General features: G+C 32.0%; 1 long non-coding RNA gene across 8 annotated transcripts in view; it reads right to left on the bottom strand.

Moving 5' to 3' along the window:
- The window catches only part of LOC141457681 (uncharacterized), a 46253-nt gene that overhangs the window by 28539 nt on the left and 8631 nt on the right, over window positions 1-9083 (bottom strand). For 7 of the 8 annotated variants that reach the window (XR_012460442.1, XR_012460446.1, XR_012460439.1 and 4 more), the window contains exons 3-4: window positions 5775-6081; window positions 140-281 (exon numbers count right to left, since the gene is read on the bottom strand). This is a non-coding gene — a long non-coding RNA (uncharacterized lncRNA). The remainder of the gene's footprint in view (window positions 1-139; window positions 282-5774; window positions 6082-9083) is intronic. The other variant, XR_012460445.1, reaches the window with a different exon arrangement.

Raw genomic sequence — 9083 nt, 5'->3', positions numbered from 1 at the left:
CGATAAGAAAAGCCGCAAGATAAGCAACAGAACTAAACAAGATTACTTCCAATCCAGTCCAGCTGACATCACTCACCAAAGAATACTATATTCAAATACAGTTGCACATATATGTATATAAAAAAAATAAGGTATTTACCTTATAGTTTATGTGCTGGTGCAAGTAGACGCTTTTTTAGCTGCCGTCAGCTCATGTTTGCTCCGTGGAAGGCTAAAGGCGAGCTGGACGATAGAATCTTTGCCAGTCTCTTGCCACTCTGTCCATACTTTTAGAAAGACACCTGAGAAAATTAAAAAAAAATCATTAATACTCAACTTCACTGATTTCGAAATTAACATTTGGGCCTTGATTACACCTAAGCATTGAGGCTGTGTTAAGATTTTAGCAAAATCCAGAATTCCTGAGAGAGAGCTGCCCTGTTAGTAGTTTGCGATTCTCACTATTCTGGGTTCTGCAAATCTTTCCGTTAATTCCTAAAAGATGGATGTAGAATAATTGATTCAACAACAATGGACAGTTCCATTCGAGCAAACACGAGAGAATATCCTAAAAATATTTCACTGAAATCGTTTATATCAGTCTTGTTTCTCATTTCTTTTTTATTTGTAAAAAAAAAAAATATATATTTATATATATTTTATTTGTAAGTATTCTCTCAAGTCACAACGTTGTGGTTTATTTTCTTTCTTTATTGTTAGCTAAAAGGATATCTGTGTAGGCGACAGACAAGTCTGTGGACAGATGGAAAATGAAGATATATTCCACATATTTCTCACAAGATAGTCACTCCTTTTAAACAAAGCTGTCTCTGCAAATGTACGACCCAACTATCTGTTTTGTATAAACAGCAAAAGTGACTTTATATTATAATATGGGTACATCTTTATTTTCTTCCCAACAATGGTCGGCGTCTAGTCTAATTCTGTTTTGATATTTCAATTTTATGTATTTTTTTATTAAAAAGAGTTAAACTTAATTCAATAAAAGGCAGAAAAATGTTTTTATTGCTTTCCCTTAAATCTTGTAAAGAGAAGTGTAGGGTTCGACTTCTGTAAAATGTAACCGAACTAAACAGATTCAAGATTCAATCGGTCTCTTAAACGAATATTCAGGACTAGCCACTGAACATGAGCCACTTCTCAGGAAAGTATAGGCGCAGTAGAGGAAGAATGAGCCCATTTCTCAGAAGAAAATCCGCCCAGGCCGATTACCAGTAGCCTAGTATTATAATTATGCCGAGAAAAAGAAAATTACAGCAGATTTCAGAGCTATTGTTACAGATACAGTGCTATAATTTTCCTTTTAAGGGAGATAAAATTGTGATCTCCCTTCCTATTTAATTAGTCTCAATTAAGACTATTTAAAACTATACCTATTTTATATAGACGTTTCGGCATCTCTTTATATGCCATCATCAGTGAACTTCATTACCTATAAATATGAATACAAATTATGGGTTGAAATAAATTAATGAATTATTTTTTTGAAATTACACTTTGTTAAAGACGCATAACATTTCGTTTAAACGATTTGGATCATGTAAAATTATATATGCAATAATTACGTTCAATATATTATATTATATTCATAATATTATAAGATAGTAGAATATGTGTACTACTATTGTAATAAAAATTTGAGTAACACATATATTTAAATATTAAATCCGTGATTCAAATTTAAACAGTAGCAGACTCTAACTTTGTTTTTCTCTACTTTAACATGAATGTATATGTGACTACTAAGAATAAAGGGCATATTAAAGATAAATCCAAAGAATAATTTGAAATGAAGTTAAAATAAAGTACCTATTTAAAAACGAAGATATAATATACATTTTATCATAATTATAACAAAATAATATTATGAATGATCTGGCCAGCATAAGGGTCTGTGACATCTAATAATTTCTAAAAAAATGTGAAGAAAAAGTTAATGCAGCAAAATTACTTAAATTATATCAGCTACGCATGAATGAAATGTTGGGTACTAGCTGATTTGTGTACCTTTTGGCGTTTAATCAACCCTTATTAAAACTGTCCGGTAGGACAGTTGTATAAGGATTGATCGTCAAAAAGTGCACGAAAAAGCGTAACGTTGAAAAACACCCAACTTTGACAATTTTTTTCTCTTTTTCAATAAAAGATAAAATTCCCAAATTTTCTTTAAAATATAGGGCAAACCCTCCTTTATAACTGTAATTTTTTTGCAACCCCCCAGACCTAATAGATTTCGAGAAAAAAGTTGCCGAAAATGAGCAAAAACGGCATTTTCAGAAATTGTTGTTGTTCTTCTTCTTCTTCTTCTTCTTGTTGTTGTTACCTTTTTTGTAAACTGCGTAGCGCCTAAACGCACGAACCGATTTTCATGAATGAGGTGTTATTCGATTGGGACTTTTATGTAAATGTGCCTTTTGGGGGTCTCGACGCTGTACACCGAATGGGAGAGGAGTTAGCCCCTTTTATGTAAGGCCCCCTTCAAAATTATTATTACTAATTACTCTGTAAATCTTAGCCCGATTTTGATAAAATTTGGTAGGATGATAGAGTTAGGGCTCCTCTACGTAACATTAAAGCGGCGATCTGCTCTTACACTAGTTAAGGGGAAGTATAGCAATCGTTTCAAATTATCGACAAGTGAACTGATTTTCATGAATGAAGTGTCATTCGAATCGAAATTTTGTACAGATTTGCACTTTAAAAGTCTCGTCGCTATGCCTCATATGGAGGGGAGTTTGCCCCACCCAAGTAAGGCCGTTTCTAAAACTATTATTACCAATATTTCTATAACGCTTTGTCCGATTTTGATAAAATTTAGCACGAAGAAGTGATTAAAGCTCCTCTACATGGCTGTGAAGTGCCATCATGCTCTTACACCTACTAAGAGGAAGTACTGAAATCGTTAAAATTATCAATGGGTGAACCTATTTACATTAATGAATTGTCGTTCGATTCAAAATCTTTGCCTCTTTGCCTTTTAGGGAGAAGTACTGTAATCGCCCGTTTATTTTTCTTACTCCTTTTAAAAGGAAGGTCTGAAATCGCAGTTTAAATTTGCTTTTTACGTACAAATACCTTCCTATTTTATATAAAAAGGCTTTCTCAAAAAAATTGTTATTGAGGATGGTTTGGGGACCGCAACTATAATCATTCTTTAAAAAGATCTCTCCAGTGGTAGTTACGGTTCCTACTTAACACCTTATCAGGTTATAATGATAGAATTGCTTATTCCAAATTTAAAAAAAAACAGTAAAGCAGATATGTAACTTTTCAAAATAGACAAAAAGAAAAATCTATCCAAAAGGTACAAAAATCTCCTTAACAAAAACTTACAGTTTAAAAAGTTAAGTATAAGGGTTGATTAAACGCCAAAAGGTACACAAATCAGCAAGTACCCATCATTTCATTTATACTTCATTGATATGATTTAAGTAATTTTACTGCATTAACTTTTCCTTCACATTTTTAGAATTCATTAGATGTCACAGACCCTTATGCTGGCCATTTTCATCTACAAAAAATTTGTTCAAGTAGCACTGTAGATTGACTGTAATATCTATTAATCTATAATAATCACACTATTAATTACAGGTTAAAAAGTAAACGTTATAAAAAATAAAAAAAATTACGAGGCTGCAAAATTTAAAAACTTTTTTATAAAAATGCTTACACCAACATACATCAATGATTTCGATTATTTTATTTTTAATAAAAATCGTCTGTTTAAGTTTATTCTTCGATTAAAGTAATTGTTATTTTATGTAGTAGTCAAACGTTTATAATAATAGGTAATAATTATCTGGCTTTATCGCAAATAATATAGTTTTCTTCAATCACACTCTCAAGTAGCTGTTCTTCTCACAATGTTATATATATGTTATGTAATATAAAATAAATAAGTATTGCATACTTTTAGGACAGCTAATTATTCCAGTATTTTACTGTAAGTAAAATTAAATTACAATTGAGAAATGAATAATTGTTGTTGAATAATCTACTTGTTATTAACTGTGTGTTATTTGTGCTCACGAATATTTCGGTAAGACGAATTCAAGTCTGAAATATTGTTTTAAATCCTCCGTGATTCAAATTTAAACAGTAGCCGACTCTAACTTTGTCTTTTTCTACTTTAACATGCATGTATAAGATGTGACAACTTCAGAATAAAGGGCATATTAAAGATAAATCAGAAGAATAATTTGGAATAGAGTTAAAATAAAGTACCTATTTAAAAACGAAGATATAATATACATTTTATCATAATTATAACCAAATAATATTATGAACGAACTGGCCAGCATAAGGGTCTGTGACATCTAATGAATTCTAAAAATGTGAAGGAAAAGTTAATGCAGTAAAATTACTTAAATCATATCAATGAAGTATAAATGAAATGATGGGTACTTGCTGATTTGTGTACCTTTTGGCGTTTAATCAACCCTTATACTTAACTTTTTAAACTGTAAGTTTTTGTTAAGGAGATACTTAACATTTTAAACTGTAAGTTTTTGTTAAAGAGATTTTTGTACCTTTTGGATAGATTTTCCTTTTTGTCTATTTTACAAAGTTACTTATCTGCTTCACAGATTTTTTTAAAATTTAGAATAAGCAATTCTATCATTATAATCTGATAAGGTGTTAAGTCGGAACCATAACTACCATTATTATTTAAATATTAAATAATTTTTCATTGTCTAAATTTTAAACTACCTAAATGTTATATCATTAACAATTCGTAATTTCAAAATAGTAGGTGATTAATTTATTTAAATTAAAGGAAATAACACTAATTCGAATCCATATCTTTGGACAATTAGGTTGTATAATAATAAATAATAAATAAAATATTGAATTTTTCTTCAATTTTGGGTTACTAGTTTACTGAAAGCATGTTTGTCGTACTTCAAGGTCGATACTCTTCCAGAGGGAAGGTGAAAAAATTGATAGTTAAACAAAATTCTAGTACTATAGTGAGCAGAAATGGATACACTCACTTAATGGTAAGTTTAAACTCAAGATGTATGGGGTAAAATAAAATTCATAATATATTGCGTCGAACAATAGTTAATGTTCAAAGTAATGGGAACTCTTCAAAGATGAGCTGCACTTAATGATTCTTAGGTCATTGTTATTTAGATTATAATCATTTAAATAGTTAATTGATTTTTTAGAACAATTACCTTGTGAGCTACTGTAATTATTAATCAATTATAAAGATGTCAGATCTTGGAAGTATAAAAGAAATGGCTATTAAGTCCGAATCCACTGAGAATCTTTGTTGGCTTTTATACAAAATCAGTGATTTGAACATAAAATGAAGACGTCTGTAATATGCTTAATGGACAGAATTTAGCTATTAGGTACGCTGAAACCCCAAATAGACATTCAAACTTAGGGCACTTTGTGCATGATATGGATAAAGAAGGTCTCAGGCTGGAATAGATTGTATGAGCCCGGAAAATTCCCAGCGCTACAAGGAAAAATAAGATAAGGCTCTTACCAGGGTTCTCCAGTCACACAAAAAATAAAATTATAAACCTCCTCGGCCAGACCAGGTGATGAAGGGGGGATGTACACAAAAATCATTCTAATTTTCTGCTAAGATATTTATTGAAGATAATTTCCAAGGTAGGCACTATAATACAATAATTACTCATAAGAGAGGAGATACGCATACTGCGGGTACTGGCAGTGGAGTGCTCCACCTCGCTCTACGCCGGTACCATTATTCTAGTGGACTTTACTGTACTGTCGGGTTAAATTTACCAATATACCTGGTGATAATCCTATATTATTCGATATTTTTAAGCTGCCCAGGTTACAATTGGGATACCCGCTGTGTTGCCAAGAGTTTTGGTTTGCCAAGACTGAAATCTTTTGGATCTTCAACGGTCCGCACTTTCAACTTCTACTAAAGTATCTGGTTCTGGCAGCGAATTAGGTGCTTCATCACATTTAAAAGAAGAAGAAGATACTTCCATATTGTTATTCCTTATACATTTTTTAGTCTTGGAGAACCCTTCCGGACCAATTCAATGCATCTTCAAAATTGCTTTATTAGGTAACCACTGGTTCACTATCCTAAAACCAAAAAAATAGAAGATTCCTTCATAGCCACCTTTCATTTTTTATTACATTTCTTAGTTCTGATATAGCAGAAGAGCTTCACGCTAGCCTTTCTGCACCAAAAACAAACAATTAAGTTCTACTTTCACTGATTAGCTTGGAAAAGCCTCTCCATCAAAAGGTAGTCGCCAATTATCGTAGCCATAACCGTAAGATCATTCAATTATGAAAACTGGAGGTTACTCTAAGTGTAGAGTGGCAAAAATGCATTGAGAAAATTTAAATCTATTGTAACTTAGTTCGCTAATTCCTGTATTCTAGAGACGGGAAGCTGTAGGATAAATGAGACCAAATTAGGCATCTCTATCACCTGTATTACTAAGTAGGGCGAAGAAGATAATAAAGATATAGAAATATGAATTACCTAGCTTCTAAAAATATTCAGCTTTGCAGCTATCATTCTTATGGATGATCTCGCCAGGTTCAGTGATGATTGGAAGTCTAGATGAACAGTCTGTAAGATGATTTGTGACATCCTTTAACGCTTCCAACAAGAAACAACTTAAGAACATCGTGAACATCCCTTAGGCCGACGATTTTCTTAAGTGGTTTCCTGTTGGAAGCGTTAAAGAATATCAAAAACGCTTTCCAAACGCCTTCGACGACGTCAAGGCTGAAGTTGGCAAAGAGTACCAACTTCCTGCCCTGACAATACCTATCTATCACACACCTGGTCGGCACTCTTACTGTTTACTGTGGTTTAAGGAGAAATCTTGAAAGAATGGAGCTTATAGAAGACCCATATTATACATATTTGCTTGGTACAGAAGGAGGTAACACCCACCAACATTGTTTTGGTTGTTTAAGTCAGGTTAGGACTGTGGAAGAGTTCACTGTTTCTTTCTGAGTTTCTCAAAACTGGTTAACTAGGGTGGCTCAAGTCCAAAACTGGTTTCTATTTCTTCTGGGCGACAATATGAGCACAGATAACCTTCCCCACGGTAGGAGAAGAATAATATTAAGAGAAAGTGAACATGTGAATCTATCACCCTAGATATTTCCCACCTAATCTAGAGAACATTATTAGAAGAAATAGGGGAAGAAGGCAGTATCTATTATCTGGAGAAAATAATGGATACGGCGGCAGTTCGATCTACGTATTGTCCGCTAAATTAGCTCAGCTTTTATTATTTGAGAAGTGAAAGTTTATATATATATATATATATATATATATATATAAAGAAGCGTTGTGTGACATTAATTATTGGAAAATAATTTTCCTTTGGTTTTTCTTTTAGAGTTCTTGTTAATTTTTTAACACTAATGATTACTTTCACTATGATGTTCTCTGAAAGATAAACTAACACATCTCAACTAGTTATTTAAGGTTAATAACCAGAAAAATCCTCTTTGACTCTAATAAACAATTAGAACATGAAAAGATGTAAATATTTAGGTTTTAATTGACTGGGATAATCTATGCTTTTATCTTCAGTGGATTTACTATATCATTCTTAACATTAGATTAACTTATTTGTTGTTGTTGCTGCTGCTGCTATTAATTATGCAGAAGCAGCGGTTCCTGAATTTCGATTCAAAAAGCAAGTAATCAAATACTTTACTAACTTTTCCCTTACAAAGTTTAAGGTCTTCCATAAATTTACACGCATCTTAACAGAATTAGATTAGATATTTCTTTCTCTTCGTCAAATTAAAATTATTCAAAGAGCCTCAAAGCTATGATTTTGGATAGAAAAAATTAGATTTTATTTAGCATCCAGCCAATTTCTTTTATTTTGGGAGATTCTTCTTCAGAATAACTTGGAAGCCATTGAAAGATTAGTTGGCATTGCGAGCGAAAACAAAATATCCGTGTGAGACATTACCTTCATCTGGTGGAGCCTTAAAACGTCTGAGGGCATTATGGGGAATGGTGTGTTGACTTCAGGTAGTTAGCCTAAACGGTTTGGTGGCTCATTCTTAAGATTTTCTAGAAGTGTCCAGGATAGAGGTGTTGGGAGAGGTTTACACCTCTTTTTTTTTTTAATTTAAGTGAGTGGTGACTCCAAAATTCTCCAGGTCCTGGGTTAAAGGTTTCATCATCTAAGGAGAATGGCTATAGAAATGAGAGGACAGTGGTACAGTTCTTATAGACCTTAAAACAAATGCGAATAAACACAGAAAGTTAAGGTTAATAATATTTATACAATATATTTTTATGATTTAGTTTTCAATCTTCCCGCCTCTTAGTGCATTAACTACATCATCTTCTTCTTTTCAATTACACGTTCTACATCTGCATTTTAGTTTCACAATAGAAACTATAATTCTTACAATTTACGTACACACATACATATAAATATTTATAAATTTTCGCTTCTTGTAATATAAATGTCAGAAGTTGAAGAAGTAGCTAACTTATTCTGAGACTCAAGAAATTAAGATAGCCTGTCTTATAAAACTACCAACGTTTAGTTCATAAATGCACGTGGTAGAATAAAATGTGCAATGTTAGTAACAAGTTATAAGTGGGAATACAAATTTCTATTATACCAACCAAACCAGACCAGTTAATTATACGCCCAGTTTGTCTTTTCCCTTTTTCTTTTTTGTAAAGAAAGGACAAAGACTGAGTACTTATGACCTTGATTTATGAAATATACATGAATTTAACAATCTGCTTAGATTGAATATGTATATCCTACTATCTCTGTTGCATACAATATCCTCTCTAGTTGTCTTTATTTTTTAATTAAAAAATTATTACTATTATTTTTTTCTTGAATTTAACTCATGGCAATAACTTTCTCATGATACTTATTCATAAGTTAAAAATATCTGGTTAGAAGATTCGCATAATTTTCTATTACTGCAACATACGTAATTAAATTATATGTAAATTTAGAATTTGTACTTACAAAACGGTTCACTGCAATATTATGTTCAATGCAGTAACAGGCTTAAGGCACGATGAAGCGTGACCATTGCAGCTTTGCTAGAATCTCAGTAATTCAACA

The sequence above is a fragment of the Rhodnius prolixus genome, unplaced genomic scaffold, assembly GCF_049639745.1.
Source record: "Rhodnius prolixus isolate KJV_2025 unplaced genomic scaffold, Rpr scaffold_5, whole genome shotgun sequence".
Classification (NCBI taxonomy): Eukaryota; Metazoa; Arthropoda; class Insecta; order Hemiptera; family Reduviidae; genus Rhodnius; species Rhodnius prolixus.
The sequence above is the reverse complement of the archived record's forward strand: the minus strand, read 5'-3'. Positions and strand labels throughout refer to the sequence as shown.